General features: G+C 42.0%; 1 long non-coding RNA gene across 2 annotated transcripts in view; it reads left to right on the top strand.

Annotated features, from left to right (window-relative positions):
• LOC117550239 overlaps positions 1-12875 on the top strand; it is a 30019-nt gene extending 17144 nt beyond the window's left edge. The window contains exons 3-4 of one of the 2 annotated variants that reach the window (XR_004569596.1): positions 8147-8284; positions 12235-12875. This is a non-coding gene — a long non-coding RNA (uncharacterized LOC117550239). The remainder of the gene's footprint in view (positions 1-8146; positions 8285-12234) is intronic. The other variant, XR_004569597.1, reaches the window with a different exon arrangement.
• The last annotated feature ends 3466 nt before the right edge of the window (positions 12876-16341 follow it).

The raw sequence follows: 16341 nt of genomic DNA, 5'->3' as shown, positions 1-16341 counted from the left end.
TCTAATAAACTGTACTAGAGTACAAATCTTTATATCGTCTGTCATTCTTCTGGGAACATTTTTCTCTATATTTTGAAACCTTGCTGCAGAGATTTGCTCCTATTCAGCCATAAAGGTTTTACTAAGGCGACACACTGATGTTGAATGATAAGGCTGGCCTCCAGTTCCAGTTCATATCAAAGGTTTTAGAAAGGGTTGAAGTCAGGGCTAGGTCAGTTACGTTTCTCCACACCAAACTTGGTCTCATTTCTTTATGTGCTGGCTGGAGTTATTCTCATGATGAAACGGGGAATTGCAGCCATGTTGTTCCATTAGGAATTCACTTCAATAGAAATGCAGGCTTATTTCTTCTTTATTGGTTTACACATACTTTTGTGTAAATATATGGTACATATCTTTACACAAAAAAAAAACAATACACACACACATGCACTACCACGACCTATAGACATGCAGGGGCTGCCCGTGTTCCGACACCCGGGAGCAGTTGGGGCTGGACTTTTTGATGAATAGGGGGTCAAAAAGAACTGATTTATTTTTGGGGGATAAATACCCCCTAAAATACAAAACTAAATGCACTTATCCACTAATTTGTTGACAATTGTCTTGCAGTATTTACATTTCATAAATAGTTGAATAATGAAGCAGGCAAACATTACCGTAGTGTTGACAGCTGATGATGTATGGGCTTCAGGACAAGGTGAACTCCATTTGTTTCTCCATGCGTGCTACGGCACTCACACAGTTTATAGTCATGGATGAATGGAGAAAGTGAACATGGGCGGTAATTAAGACCCCGGCTTATTGAATTTCACACGTTTCAAATTTAGATTTATCACCCACTAAAAGGTGGCCTTGCCGCCTGCCTTGCCTCATTGTGAGGACGTTGAACCAACAAACAGTGATTAGCACATAGAATAACTATTCTAATTAGTCTTAAAGTACATATTTGGGAATTAACCTCAACTAGCTCTTTCAGTTTCAGAGCCCTATTAAATATGTTACTTGCACGTTGTTACGGCTGCTGTTTCTGCCTGTTCGGTAACCTGTCTGGGATTATCTGCAGCTGTGTGTGTGATTATGTAAATGTACATTACATTGCATTTAGCTGACGCTTTTATCCAAAGCGACTTACAATAAGTGCGTTCGACCAACAAAATACAAACTTGAAGAAAACAGAATCATATAAGTACATCAGGTTTCATAGAGCAAAAACATTTCAAGTGCTACTCAACTGGCTTTAGGTAAGCCAGCCCTTTATTAGTATATAACTAAGTGCTTTGTTAATAGTTCTAACGCTCGAAGTGGAGTCGAAAGAGATGAGTTTTCAGTCTGCGCCGGAAGGTGTGTAAGCTTTCTGCTGTCCTGATGTCAATGGGGAGCTCATTCCACCATCCTGGAGCCAGGATAGCAAACCCACGTGTTTTTGCTGATGGGAACTTGGGTCCCCTTCACAGCGAGGGTGCAGCGAGCCGTTTGGCTGATGCAGAGTGGAGTGCACGTGCTGGGGTGTACGGTTTAACCATGTCCTGGATGTAGGAAGGGCCAGATCCATTCGCAGCATGGTAAGCAAGTACCATTGTCTTGAAGTGGATTCTAGCAGTTACCGGAAGCCAGTGAAGGGAGCGGAGGAGCGGAGTGGTGTGGGAGAATTTAGGAAGGTTGAAGACCAGACGAGCCGCTGCATTCTGGGTGAGCTGCAGAGGTCGGATGGCACATGCAGGTAGACCAGCCAGGAGGGAGTTGCAGTAGTCTAGGCGTGAGACGACGAGAGCCTGGACCAGAACCTGAGTCGCTTTCTGAGTCAGCTGGGGACGCATCCTCCTGATGTTGTAAAGCGTGTATCTGCAGCAACGGGTTTTAGCAGCGATGTTTGCAGTGAAGGACAGGTTGTTATCTAGGGTCACACCCAGATTCCTTGCAGTCTGAGTCGGGGAAACAACAGAGGTGCCGATGTTGATTGTTAGGTCAAGAGTGGGACAATCTTTTCCCGGAAAGAAGAGCAGCTCAGTCTTGTCAAGGTTGAGCTGTGTGGTTGCCCCAACATCATTGGCTGTCATCTCCTGGTCCACTTCCGAGGACACTGATTGGAGCACACCGGCCCGACGTTCTCCAATCCCTGTGCAAGCCCAGCGCACACCTGCTGGAGAGGACTACAAAGCTGGGGACAATCATCACTCTGAAGGGGGTCTGTTGAGTGAACAGACGCCTCTCGCTATTTGCTCTTCGTTCTGGGGGGTAACTTGTGTGGACCGTGTTATTGTGATTAGAAGTATTGTTGTGATTAGATGTGCTTAGATTACTTTAGTATTGTTTGATGGTTGTCCTAGCTGTGTTTTCTTACAGCCTTCCTTTATTTAGTTGTACCACTTTTAAAGTGAGGTTTTGTTTTGTTCCCTATATTTATTTCTTCTGTATGCCATTAGACTCTTTTTTTAAGAGTCCTCCCTTTGTTTGGTTGTTTATGTATACCTGTGCCCTTTTGGCCTTTTTTGTTGTTCCAGGCTGCATGCCCGCCATTTTGTTTACCGCTGCTATTTATAATAAAACCACCTATAATTATTACCAATTCCACTCTGGTCGTGTTGCTTCCCTTTGGTTCCCCTAGCCCAGTAGGGAGCGTAATACATGGGTTAACACACATTGCTACCTGTCATAATCAACAACAAATCAAGGAATTTTCTCTTTTTATTCATAATAGATAATTGCGATATTTCAAAATAACCCAACCAACAGCATTGCCATGGAGACTATATTATATATTATGTATGTCCTGATGAGGGGTGGAAATACACATTGGAGAAAGGGGGTGACGCTGTAAAGCATGTCAATGAATATCAGAGCTTGAACCCTGCAGTAAATAATGACTCCACTGCCGCACTTTGTCTCCTGCCGAAACCTCGCCGGTCTCTCGGAGAGAGTTGCCAAGGAAACAGTGAATGAAATAAATATACAGTTTCATGTCAGAAGGTTGAGGGAAAAGACAACAGACTAGGACTTTACAAAGCAAAGATTAAAATCTATAATCATTTCTGTTCCCCATACCTGTACACATAGAGAATAGAGATACAGGAGCTGTGAGACATTCTTCCAAAATAATGTTTTTTATTTATGAAAAAAAGCCGCCCTCTCAACCTGATTGGTTGCCTGTGTAGCAGCTATTGCAAACTGCAGTGCCTTGTTTGCATCTTGTTTGTGTTCAGCCGGTGTATCTGTCAGTTATCTGGCACGTGTTGTTTTACGTCCATGTTTCTAATTGACAAGTTGAAAGCTGTTGCCCCCCCCCCATGTCCTTAATCCTCCCCCCCAGCATTAATTAAACATCCCTCCCCTCTTCTAATTAACAGAGCATTACGAGTGCAACAAAATAAATCAGCACTCCGCATACATGCAACTGATAATGTATTCCAAAGTACTTATCAGGCAACACAATTCTCCTCTATCTTCTTCATGTAATTAGACACTGATCAAAGTATTGCTTGATTTGATATGATGCAAAAAACTGATTTACTGTATAAATTTAAAAAGAAATGCATGTCTGGGCTATACTTAGTCAATTAGAAGAATGTGAAAAATGCCAACAACTTTCAAATGATGAAGTAAACGAAGCATGAACCCTCAGGGAAAAAAAATTCCATTTGCTTTTGTGGCCTCTGGTGTTGCATCAAAGTATTTGGAAACTTGTCAAAAACTTCTTTCTGCTGGTCGACATTTGGTTTTGAAGAAAAGTTATTTTTAACACCACAGAGATCAGAGGCAGAAACTCCTTCCATCTTCCGCTCCAATGATAGCTTTGCTGGATCATTTTTGTAATTTTGAGTGTTTTGCGTAGGTGGGGAACTTTCAAACACACAAGCATGCAAACACACGCATCTTCTTAAGTGCTAGGCTCTGCTTTACAGCTGTAGATTTCTAGCCTTAAACCATGAAAGAAATGTCCCTTTCTTTCATTGTTCCACCTCTTCCTGGGTGGCTCACCTGCAATTTTGTTCAGACATCTTTTAATGATATGCTAAGATGGAATTTGTGTTTGTGTTGTTTGGCACATGTTCAGCATGTATATGTTTTGATCCTTCATTCACCAATGTATTTACCTTGTGTTTCTTTCAATTACACGCGTACAAGTTTCCAGCAAATTCCCCAGTTCATCTATAATGGATCAAGGGGATGCTCTTGCTGCTAGTATCACCTCGGTAAGCGGCCCTCAAACAGCCCGCCATATCCTGGCACTTGTCCCAGCGAGAGGAATGGGGACCCCCATGACATAGATGGGGAGCTCAGGCAACACCGAGCTGCTCAAATATTGATCAGTGGGGCTGTCTTTGAAATGGTTAGTCTCAGCCAGCCAGTCGCCCGTGGGACTCGGTGGTAGGTGGAAAAGGCCACACAACTAAGAGGGAAATAACTCGCAGGCTTGTCTGACTCGATACACATTCCGTTGGTAGATGATGCCGCTTCTATCACAGCAGAAGTCCTCGGAGAGAGCATCACCTTCGTATTGACGTTCTGCTCAGCTCTGCTTGATGGCTCATCCCTGAGGATGGACCCGGGTGGATGGTTGATCAGTAGGGGTCGATAAGCCATACAAGACCTTTCTGTCTGATTTCAGTGTTGTTATACAGCATGCCACATAGACACTGTCATACTAAAAGAAATCAAAGACATTCGTAAAACTGAAAGTGACCTTGAGGATTGTCACTAAGCCATTCTAAAACTTAGAGGGTCGTGCTCCATGGAGATGAATGAGCAACTGTTTTGGCACCTTGCTGAGCTTATAATTACTCTGAACTTTTTGATGAGCTCTAACTTTTACTTCACCTATGCGGCCCAGATGCCGTTGCCAATCTCGCTGTAGCCTACTCCTATCCATACTCTCAAATCCTATTTGGATGACTGCCACTGATTCCCTGCACGTCAACACAGCGTCAGGTGTGTGGCTGCATTTCGTCTCATCCCTTGCCCAACTTGAGTTTTCATCCTCATGACTGCAGGCTGCTGAGTGGCGACGGCTGGGCGAACATCACGGTTCTGCCAGGATCCTGACACGGCTGCAGATGCACAGAGTGACACGAGGTCCCCTCACCCCGCTGGCAGGGGCCGCAGCCTGGCCATCTGGTGCCTCCAGAGCAGGTGCCAGTCACACATCACACCCGCCCGCTTTCCTACATGCAAGAAACAGCCCTCCGCTGAGGCCTTCGGACCAGCTTCTCAGATCCAGCTCCTATCTCCTCACCTCCCTTTCGCCAACAGTGAGTTATCTCCTGCCCAGAACTGAGCCACGGGACATCAAAGAGCCAACACACTGAAGAATCCAGACCACATACACCACTGGGAGCTAGTCGTTTGGCTCGTGCAGAAAAAAACAAGGATGTTCAGAATAAGTGATGTGCGCTTAGACAGATTGTCACTTTGCATGTTCGAAACAAAGAGGAATGTCGGGGGAACGCGCTACCAGGCAACCAGTCATTTTGTCTTGTCTGTTCAGAGCAAACCGTTGAAGAGGAATAGATGTGTCGCCAGGGCAGACAAGCTCTTGTAGAAAGCCTCATCAATCCTTCCTCTGTCAATCAATGTTGGGCTGAAAGAAATCTCCCGGTCGAAGCAGCTGGGAACAGAAAATGAAGGCGCTGATTTGACTGATGACATTTCAGTGGACATTAGCACTTTAGCCGCCTTTCAGTAAAGCCCATCAATATGAGCGCCTCCTTCTTATAGACAGGCAGCACTTTGTTTCAGCCTCTTTTTTTCTGTCTTTCATTTCATTAACTCAGATGTCGGCTGAAATAAGCAGCTGTTATTTGTTTGTTTGCTTGCTGACATTTCCTTTGACATGGACAATGCATCAGAGCGGCCGTAATCTCTGCCCATCTTCTTGAAAGGAGGCGCTGCTCGAGATTTGACATGCGTTGCTGCTTCATCCATTACCAAAGCAGCTTGTCACAAAATCGTTGATTGCAGTGGAGAAAACCAAATGAAACTCCTTCAAATGTGGACGGATGATCTGCATAGAAAGGCTCAGATTATTCAGTTTGTGGATTCAAACAAGATACTCATGTTTCCATTTCTAAAGGTCCTTTTGAAAGCCGATCGCATACTGTAGCTACTACTCGTGCCATTCATTGCTATGCTTAATAAGACGCTCGCTTAGAAGTCTCCCAGCCACATCAAAACTTTTAAACAAACTCATTTACGGACAGATTGTAAACCAAGTCTGTCTGTTACACTCGGTGGCGTGTTTTGGGGTTGCGGGGAAGAGGTTGACATGAAGACAGATGTTGTTTGGGCTATGTAAATGCTGGACTTGTTTAAGGGGTGAGCAGGAAGACAAAATGATAAATGTGTGTCAGAATACCTCATCCCACAGACGTTTTCCTGGCTGGGGGGGGGCTTGCTTCCTTGTGCTGTTTTCAAAGGGGCTGAACCGTGCCATTATGCACGTTTTGCAAACCGCAGCTGCTCTTATCTGAGAAGTCCTAAGCACTTCCAGAGGTCCTATCTATTTTAGTGTCAGTGGTTTAATCATAAACCAGTGATGTCCTTGTGGTCAGTGGCGATCTAAGCTCCAGATGAGACTCTGTTGTCGACGCTTTTTCAACGCTTTTTTTTTTACTCATGTGCTGCATTATTATTACATTATTAAAGGGTTATGCTTTTTTGTCTCAAACTCACTAGATGAACATCGTAAAGCCCTTCAATGGCTTCACCACACACGCATACAGACGCAGAAGCCTCCCCCCACCATGCTCAGCAGAAAGCTCATAGAGATACCAGCATTCCAGTGCGCATTACTATCTTCATCTTTCTGCTGCTCTAACACCCTGTGTATCTAACTCGCTCTCCACAGATAAAGAGAAGGGGACCTTATGCACACACACATACCAACACAGCAATAAATGTCAAATCACCCCCCCACCCCGTCCTCCCTCTTAGATAAAGGCAAGCATAGATGAAAGCCCCTAAGAAAATTACATTGCATTTAAAATATAACAGGGCAACACATTTATTGTGTTTGATAGCATCTGCATGAAGAGGACAATAGAGGGACACAAGGAGGGCTCAAGAGGGACATTCACGGCAAAAATGCATTACTCCAGAAGGAGGAGTACAAACACACCGCTTGATTCATCACGCCAGCACAGTCTGTGCTTCCGAACCCTTCAATCGGAGGAAAAATGTAATCTTGCTACAGTCTGGAGTGCGTTTGCATCATTCAGAAAACACTCGGCCCAACTGGCTAATGTGGAACAGTCAGGGCGATTTAAGGATTTCGCAGCTCAAGGAGTGCTTCAAAGTCGGGACAGGTTGAGCCGCCAGAGTGGGAGGTGTTGAAAAGTTGATAAGAGTTTGCCATCACTTGGGGAAAATATTCATCTGCGTCTGATTATATGCTTCGATTCAGTGTTCCAGCTCCAAACCACCACGGTAAAACAGTTTTTCCCATTTTTGGCCATATATGAGAAAGAAAAAAATATCTGAATGAATGGAGAAGTTCGGCAGCTATGCACTGTGAAATTCAGATGGCAGCGAAAGGAGCTCTTCTCTGTTCATTACTCTTGCTCTGATTCATAACTCTCTTAATAAAGGCTCTTAACACGAGCGGAAAGAAAAGAAACAAAAAGCAGAGGTTTGTGTAGTGGAGAGAGACTTCATGAATCACCCTGACGCAGAGCCCGCCCCCCATGTGTAGTTTATGGAGCGTTAAGCTTTTAGGTTGAGGAAACACTGAAGGGCAACGTTTTTGCAAGTCAGCCAAGTTATTATCTTATCAGATGTGATTTGTGTGTTTGCGTCTGGTAGAACTTATTAAACGCTGTCAAGTCTTAATGAAAAGTGAGGAAGAAAAACGGTCTTATGTATAAATCTTCCATCTCTAAGGGACATTTGTTTTAAATATAAAATATGCACCAGCACATGCATCCCTACTTTTAAAAATATTACTTGTTTAAGATTATTCTTGTTGGTTATATTATAAGACTCATATCTCATTATTGTAGAGTGGCAGATGAATTGATCTGTCACTAAACATACAATTGAACAACAAGTGTTATTCAAAAGGAGTAGTTCGATATTTTGTGGAAAAAACATGCATGTTTATTTTTGGTTTGTGGTTTTATGGGAGTTTTGTTTTGTGGTATTTCCTGTCCAGGTGCGGTGACTTCCTGTGACTTCGCTCCTGGTTTCCTGGCAACCTCACTGTGACGAGGAACCTTGAGCCTTAAGGAAGTTGTTTAGCCAACTAACATTCTGCTGGCCTTATGTTTAAAGCAAATATATCTATTACAAGGTACATATCATCTCATCTTACTCTCAACTTGTATTACAAATCAATAATGCCAAATATGTACTGGTCCATGCCTCTCAAATGTGAAGACTTCCTGCTGTCCTTTGTTTTTAAATGATTGTCATTTTAATATATTTTGCTGTTCAACATAAATATGACTCTTTCACCATTCCATATATTCCTTAGTCCCATTGATGTGTTGCTTATTGATAGGCTTGTGTTTGAAGCAGTGGATCTTAAAGACTTAACACATTGTTCTAGGAGCTCTTATTACCACACATTATCTCGATTGTGTGTGAGTGAAAACGTCTTCCTTATTTGTGTGTACCTGTGCCTCCTCACCTTAATCCCTCTCTGTGATCTTCGGGAGAGGATTATAGTCTCATTTCTGTTTATATCTGTTTTTTAAGCAGGTATCTGAGCTTGTGTTTTTCACACTTTTACAATAGACAGTGAAATTTGCAGTGTGAGGTTGAAAATGAAGAATATAACTAGCTGGTTTTGTAGAAGGAAATGTGTCTTTTTGGTAAGCCTTTACTTAAAAACAACTAGCTGAATTTCAAATTATTTACAACATTTCATTGTGGCGGAGATGGGAAGCTGATTTACAGCCATGTGAAATGTACAGCTTGTTATCACAGCTATAACCTGAAATACAGAGCGTACTGGAAAAACACACACATTCTTTCTCCCTACTTTTAACTCCCTTATGATGCATGTTCTCTGCTGAATTTTCTTTGGCTTCACACTGTCTCTGCAGATGTGAAATACTATGAGACACTGACCAGATAACCATTCATACACTCATTTATATTCTCTCTGTATACTCCGCTGTACACCCAGACATAGCTCACATATTTAGGAGCGTACTGCTTCAAATTCCAAAAAAAGCATTAGGTAGTGCAAAAATAATAATACAAACACAATGTGAGTAGGGACAATATGGAATATATTATTGATTCCAATCACATCAAACACATACAAATAAAGGAGGCCATTTTGTTCCCAATTTCTGAGACTGACAAGATGCAGGGGGAACAATATCTGCCTCTGTCTGATTGAAATTGTTGGAGGTTCCAGAAAAGGCTAACTTGATTGATGATGATGATACATAAGAGCATTTTATGTTCTTCCTCCTCTATGTTTAGATTCAGATAAGTAGAAGTACCTAATCAAGGTTTGGAAACTTTAGTAGTCATAGTTAAAAGAAACTATGGCTTGGGAATGTAGAGAAAATATAATATCCTTTTTTTTTCTTCAAATACCTCTATCGCGATGAGGACCATATTGTAGAGTTGACTATAGGTGAAGATTTTTTATAAATAATCATCAGTGGTGTGTTTTTAATTACTGAAAAAGTTAAGGGCGATTATTAGAATAGACTAGGTTCATCCAGTAACATCATTTTAATCTGAAAACTTGGACGACATCTAGTCCCCTATCATGAGATCCCTTAAAGAAACCACTGGTGATCTTTATCAACAACAGTTCCACCTTTATAGACCACAGAATGTCACCAAAGCTTTTCAGGTACAACCAAAGAAAAGTAGCCTACAAAGGGAAATCACACATTACCCACTAAATTGTGTAAGCGTCTGAAAAGCCTGCTAAATGTTCAGAAATGTGCACAAAGTACACACTGCTATCCAGAAGAAACTCTCCCAACAACAACAAAACATGGTCTTTGTCATCACAAACACAGGTCATTTCCTGACCGGGATACTTTTGTGCTGTCACAATCATATTTTGATTGAGATAAAAAAAAAGTGATCATAAATACAATTGTTTGCCCAGCACCCTGCCAATGGGTGACTGTGGGTGTAACAGCAATCAGCTAAGAGTCTTTGGAGGGTTGTGTTCCTCAAAATCAGTTAGCTTATCACTTTCATCCCTTTGTACGGCAAAAACAACATCTGCAGAAAACGCACTTGGCAATCAGCTTTTTATAGCTCCGTCTCTTAAATAGCCAATTAGCTCTTTGTTTTGCCTGCGTTGTGTATCAACTAAGACAGGAGTCAATTTGGTTTTCCATTTCTATCATCAGCAGCAGTCAAGAAACAATTGATTGAGCGCGGTGAATGAGTCACTTTGAATCATGATATTGTACTCATAGATACCATGAATAAACATCAGTAGTAAACACAAAGAGGGTGGTCTCTCCTCTTGCTGTTTCTTGCCTCGTAGTATTTTAATTCTCACCTATTAAAATGCATAATCTCCTTTACCTCTTCACGCCGGCGGAGAACAATTGCAGCCTGAGAGCTGTCTATTGTATCAACAGTATGATAGCTTGTAAAAAAGGCCTAATTACTACCTGCTGGATATGATGAGGAATAATTAGCTGGAACTTGGAGAGCCACAGTCGACAAGCTTCCAAGGAGCATAGTAAGGCCCATTAATGGAGTGAAATAAATGTATTATCTCTGATTTTCTGTCAGTTGGATGTTATAAAAGCACATTTTATCAGCTGCCTTTATTTCTCAAGTGTAGCACTAAACAAAACACTTGGAAAACAGTTTTACTCTTTCTTAAATTGTTGTGCAAAATACGTTCTATTATGAAGCAAGTGAAAAAAAGAGATAAAAGGCAATAATGGGAGCGCTAAAAAAAACACTTCAGATAATTGCCAAAGCTCCCCGCTAAGAGTCACGTTTAACAAGGTGCCATCCTCAGCCTCATGGTAAACTACTGGGTCCAGCTGAGAGTTGACACTTGACCCCCCCCCCCCCCCCCCCCCCCCCCCAACACAGCCTCAACACTGAGTCATTAGACAGCTATGCACACCTCCTCAATCTGCAACGGAGAGTAAAGAGCTTTTAGAGCTTCACACTCTGGGTCAAAGTTTAATCCAAGCCAGTGTTGTTTAAAAAAAAAGTGCCGCACTCCCTGCTGCTCCGTGAAACATTCCTGCTTCTCAGGATGACCGAAGACTGCCGTGGACCATTAGCATTGGACAAAGGAGGCAGGTGCATGTTGTATTCCCATGCATGTACAGTCCCTGTCAACAACTCTGGAAGACTTGTCAAGATGTTCGTCACTTAGGAGAAACCTCTTTTCCCTCCCTCGCTACAGTTTCCCAGATTCTGTCACACTTTCACCTCTGTGTTTGACGGATGTAGTGTGGTTATAAATGTATGTCAGTGTGTGGCCAACTATTTGTTTTCCCTCTGTGCATGTGAGTTTCAACCGTATTACCCGAAACATTACAGATAGCTTCATAATTCAGCTTGTTTTTTTTGTTGTCCTCCACAGTGTAATTATATGCTAAAGTGCTTTCCTCTGAAACAGTGATTTTTCTTTTACTCTAATTACCAAAATAAGTTATTGTAAGTTATAGCCCGCGTGTGACCGCAAGAAAAATAAGCAGTGCGATTGAATTGTGAAGGGAGAGGAGCACGCGCAGATGAAATATGGTAATAAGCTGCCGAGGCATGAGCGCTACTTCTGGTTAATGGCACAACACTGCAATATGGCCCTCCAGGGGAGAGAGAAATGAGTTTCTTCATCACCACAACTCCCCCATCTGAGAGAGGGAAGAGTCAAGCAGACAGACAGCATTAAAAAGCCAAGGAAAAGACAGAGCGCAGTGGCATATCCCTGCCTCCCATGCACATTATCCCTTCAACCAGAGGTGAGGGAATCAGTAGTGAGAGCATCATTTCCTTGACATATCAGAATAAAGAGCAACTGAAAGGGAACTAAAATACAGGAAAGAAAGGATGAAGCAACAGAGAGATGTTGGGGGTCGGTATAAATGCATCAACGCATGTCGGGGACCCCGGCCGACAGATCCCATCCCTCTCAGCATTGCATTACACACACAAATGTTATGCTGTTTGAAACCCATCAGCCAGCGCCTCGAAGATTCACGGCCGCCTCTCTTCCCCTCATGTCTCAGCAAGGGTCCAAACCAAATAACATATTTTTATTTTTTTCTCCTCTTCCCATCAAAGGCATTACTGATTCCGGAGCTATGCGAGTGGGCGTGACAGGCACCTGGCATCAATGTCCCAACACTGTACTGGAATGATATCACACAAATGGGCGGGCTGATTGGGCCCCTGAAGGGTGAATCCCGGAGAAGGCCACAGCGAGGTCACCATGACAGCACTATGCAAATACAGGAGACAAAGTTTCACCGTGGAATTGCAATCAGCCAGCCTGTGTTGATTAAAGTGACATATTTGTTTTTGTATGGGGATTCCAGCAAATGAAATGGCCTCATTAAACGGAGGTCTGTGTAGAGCTATCAGGGGAGAGGGAGTGATGGGGAAAAGAGACAGAGAGAGAGAACATTCCGTGTTCTTTAATGAAACATCTCAGCATAACACAGAAATGGTTTGAGTGGCAGGCTGCTTGTCAATTCAAATGTTCAGACAATTCCACTGGTGTGAATGAATGGGAGCCAATTTCCGCTTCAAATATACTGTTATGCTATTATATATTTTTCTTATTGTCAACCGATACAATCAAATCAATCCAAAATGAAGATATTTAACTAACTACTAATGTGTGTATCTTATTCCTCTGTAATATGCAATAGAGCTCCGTTGTTCAGCAGCCAAAAACTATTAAAACCACATTGATGAGCCTCTCTGAGTGACATGTTCCTTTATTACAGACTAATTAGACTCAATTCCATATACTGCATGCTGTATGCTGCCCTAAATATTCACTCGCGCACTAAACGTGAATTAATTCACGAGTGAAAATTCTGAACACATTTTTGTTTATTTTACTCATGTTGAGTACGATTTTCTTTAGATCTACAGTGCTCAGGGTTTTTAAGAAATTACAAAGCTTGTTTTAAAAGTGTACATTTACATTTTCCCATTGCACCCCCATAACACTGTCGGACAATTTGTAAGGAGTCAAAACATAGTATTTACATTACCCACAAGCCAACAACCGAGTTGACGGTTCAGCGATTTTGGTGATTTACACTCAAAGTATGCTAGAATAACCAGAATATACCACCAACCCCTAGTCTCACTTCCTTTGAATGTCACACCCAAAGATTTTTTATTTATTTTATAATTGTAGTCTTCAGCCCTAACCGAAGCTGACTCAAGTGACATCACTCAAGGCAATTGTCTTCCCGCAGCTCCATCAGGAGAAACAAAACACTTCTTTATGTACCTACTGTATGCTGTATTAGTTCCCAAATCTACACAGACTGTATTGTGTCAAATCGCCAGAGTTCCCCTTCAAAAATCAGCTTGGGGCTGAGCGCCACAGACAGGGAGGGGGATTCAGAAATGATTAAGTGATGACTAATGCAGGAATCAGACAACACAGACTGATAATGGCTCAACCCAACAGATGTGGTTCATTAGAAACTAAAAACAGCTTTAGGTGCATTCATAGATTGTTTATGCCTGTGCAGTGTGTCGTAATGCAAGACATCCAATGGGACCCGTCATGATGACTAAAAAAAAAGCTCAATGTGTCATAGTTTTAAAAAAGGCTGACAACAAGTTTTAGGAAGTTCAGCCATAGGATCACAGAGGACTACTTTGTGCAAAACTATAAACATGGCAAAACAAAAGTGGGATAATGTTTTTCCACTGTCTGGAACAGAGAAATGGGTCCCTGGAACATCTTAAGATCACCTGTGGGCATCATGCAAGCCATAAAGACATGCTATGACTGGTCTGGGAGTAACATATAGTCTGCCATGTCTAACGGAGAGAATTCATCACTTTATGGTGCTTTAATCCTGGCATAAGTCATTGTTGGTTTTGTTCTTTTTATGAGATTTGTTGACAATAAGAAAACATAACACCAGCCTTATCCTTTAATGTTCCCTCAGCCAGTGCCACCTTCCTGCATTTACTCAACAATTGACTAAACAGTGTTTTGATAATGTATTTGCTCCAATTTCAAGCTGAAATAAAAGTTAAGCACATGAAGATTACCGGTATACTTTAAAACTCACCAACTGCCCGGATTAAAGACACATTTGTGCCTACATCATTTCACCCTTTAATTGTGGCTTTTTCCTTCCTCCTTTTATTTACAGCGTTTTTTGCACACTGACTCATTTGCGTGCTTTGTTCCCCCCCCACCTACGGCAGCAGTCAAGTTGTGCATGAGTATATATAAAACTCCTCCAGTTTCACTCATAGTACGGCCTTATTTTCTACGAAGCCTTTTTCTGGAACATAGAGTTTATGTGATTTTACCAAAAAGCAAGTGATTACCAAATTGCCGGCACCTGTGAGTCACCACAGGAGGGTTTAAGGTGAATAACCGGCCAATCCCTCCTCTTCTCCAAAGTTGCCTAATATTGTTCAGTTCATTTTTAGATTTCTAGAATAAGCTAGTAGCGGTGTTTTTCTTGGAAAGGATAATTCAAGGTATTTTTCGGCCACGACTGTAATAGTGCATAATTATGCTGCAAATTGTTGGCATCATAGACAATCCTTTTCTCTTCTATTGCACTCAGAGGATAACACACACACTCAAATACACACACTAATCATGATAATAGCATTTGTTAGCGGGCCCAGCTAAAAGCTTCAGTGTTGACAAGAAAATGTTTCACAGGAGGTTTTTAAAAAATCAGGCTTTATTCACTTAACATTATAACAATTTTACAAGGTAATACAAATTCTATACACTGCCTATGTCCTCTACCCTAATAACACTTCTTGTACATGTTCTGCCAAAAGGCGCACGGTTGGGAGAGATGAAGGGAGTTCTCTATCACGAGCCTCGGCTGGCTAATCAAAAGATTTAGCAGAGCCCTGGAGTCAGATACTCAGCACCATGTTGCTGGTTGGAGTAGGGAAGTCTAATTATGTCCTGAGGATTGACCTCTCTCCAACTTTTTTCTTATTCCTCACAAACACACGGGCTATTTCTGCTTACTATCTGGGGTTAGAGGTGGTCCAGCCCGGCTTGTTTACCATCTCCAGATCCTCCGACAGCTCCGCTCTTAGCTCTTCACACAGGAGCCTTTTTGACCATCGAGGCCAGGCGACAGATAAGCTGGTAGACGCTCCATGTCCAGGCCTAACAACGCTGACCTTTTGTAAACACAGATAATCGGTGACTCATTTGGCCCTGAGTCCCAGGACCTCTGTTGTTTAGGAAGGTTATCTCCTTTTAAAGTGGAGTCTGGACCCTGCAGGCACGGGGACAGGATGGTAAGCTTTTGTGACCTTGTTAGCCTTTGTGTATGTAGAAACCTCAAAGCTTCCCCTGGTTAAAGGTTAACACTCTACATAATAAAACGGCTTTTGTAGTTGTTGACCTCTGGGAGCGTGGAACCCATCACCCGTGTAAGTGTACAAGTATGTAAAAGCATACATTTCACTCCACAAGCAAATCACAGGCTCAAATAAAATGCTCGTTCTGCGCTGTTTTTAGTTAAGCTTTGGCAGCAGGTCTTTGACCCCTGTAGCACTTTACAAAAGCCCAGATTGCAATCACCTGGAAATGTATCCAAAGCACATTCACTACATTTAAATGAAAGCAGGAAACCAGAATGCAGACTCAAACACTACTCTAATACTACACAAAGGAGATTTTCACATCCAATAAAACTGAAAGCAATTCTGGATGGTGGTGAGACAGCTCCAGAGAGATTGTATTTAATTTTATGAAAGAGGTTTGCTTTCTTTCTTTATAGTTTAATTGGCACCACCATTTCGAACCAAGTTTTAATTTTGTGGCTAATTTTCTATAAACATTACTGTTTGAAGTGTTGGTAACTAACTGCTACAACAGTATACTATGACAACCAGTATGTAGTTTATACTGTACAGAATTAGGCTTTGAGACATTCCATGAAACTTTTAGATGTAGACTTGATACAAGCTCTGGATATATTTAAATCAATCAATGTTTATTTATATAGCCCAATATCACAAATGTTACATTTGTCTCAGTGGACTTCACAGTTTGTACAAAATATCAGTATGACAATACGACACCTTCTGTCCTTAGACCTTCACATCGTACAAGGAAAAACTTCCGAAGAAAACCCACAGTTTAAAGGGAAAAATGGGAGAAACCTCAGGGAGAGCAACAGAGGAGGGATCCCTCTCCCAGGA

The sequence above is a fragment of the Gymnodraco acuticeps genome, unplaced genomic scaffold, assembly GCF_902827175.1.
Source record: "Gymnodraco acuticeps unplaced genomic scaffold, fGymAcu1.1, whole genome shotgun sequence".
Taxonomy (NCBI): Eukaryota; Metazoa; Chordata; class Actinopteri; order Perciformes; family Bathydraconidae; genus Gymnodraco; species Gymnodraco acuticeps.
Note: the sequence above shows the minus strand (reverse complement) of the source record. Positions and strands in the feature narration are given on the sequence as shown.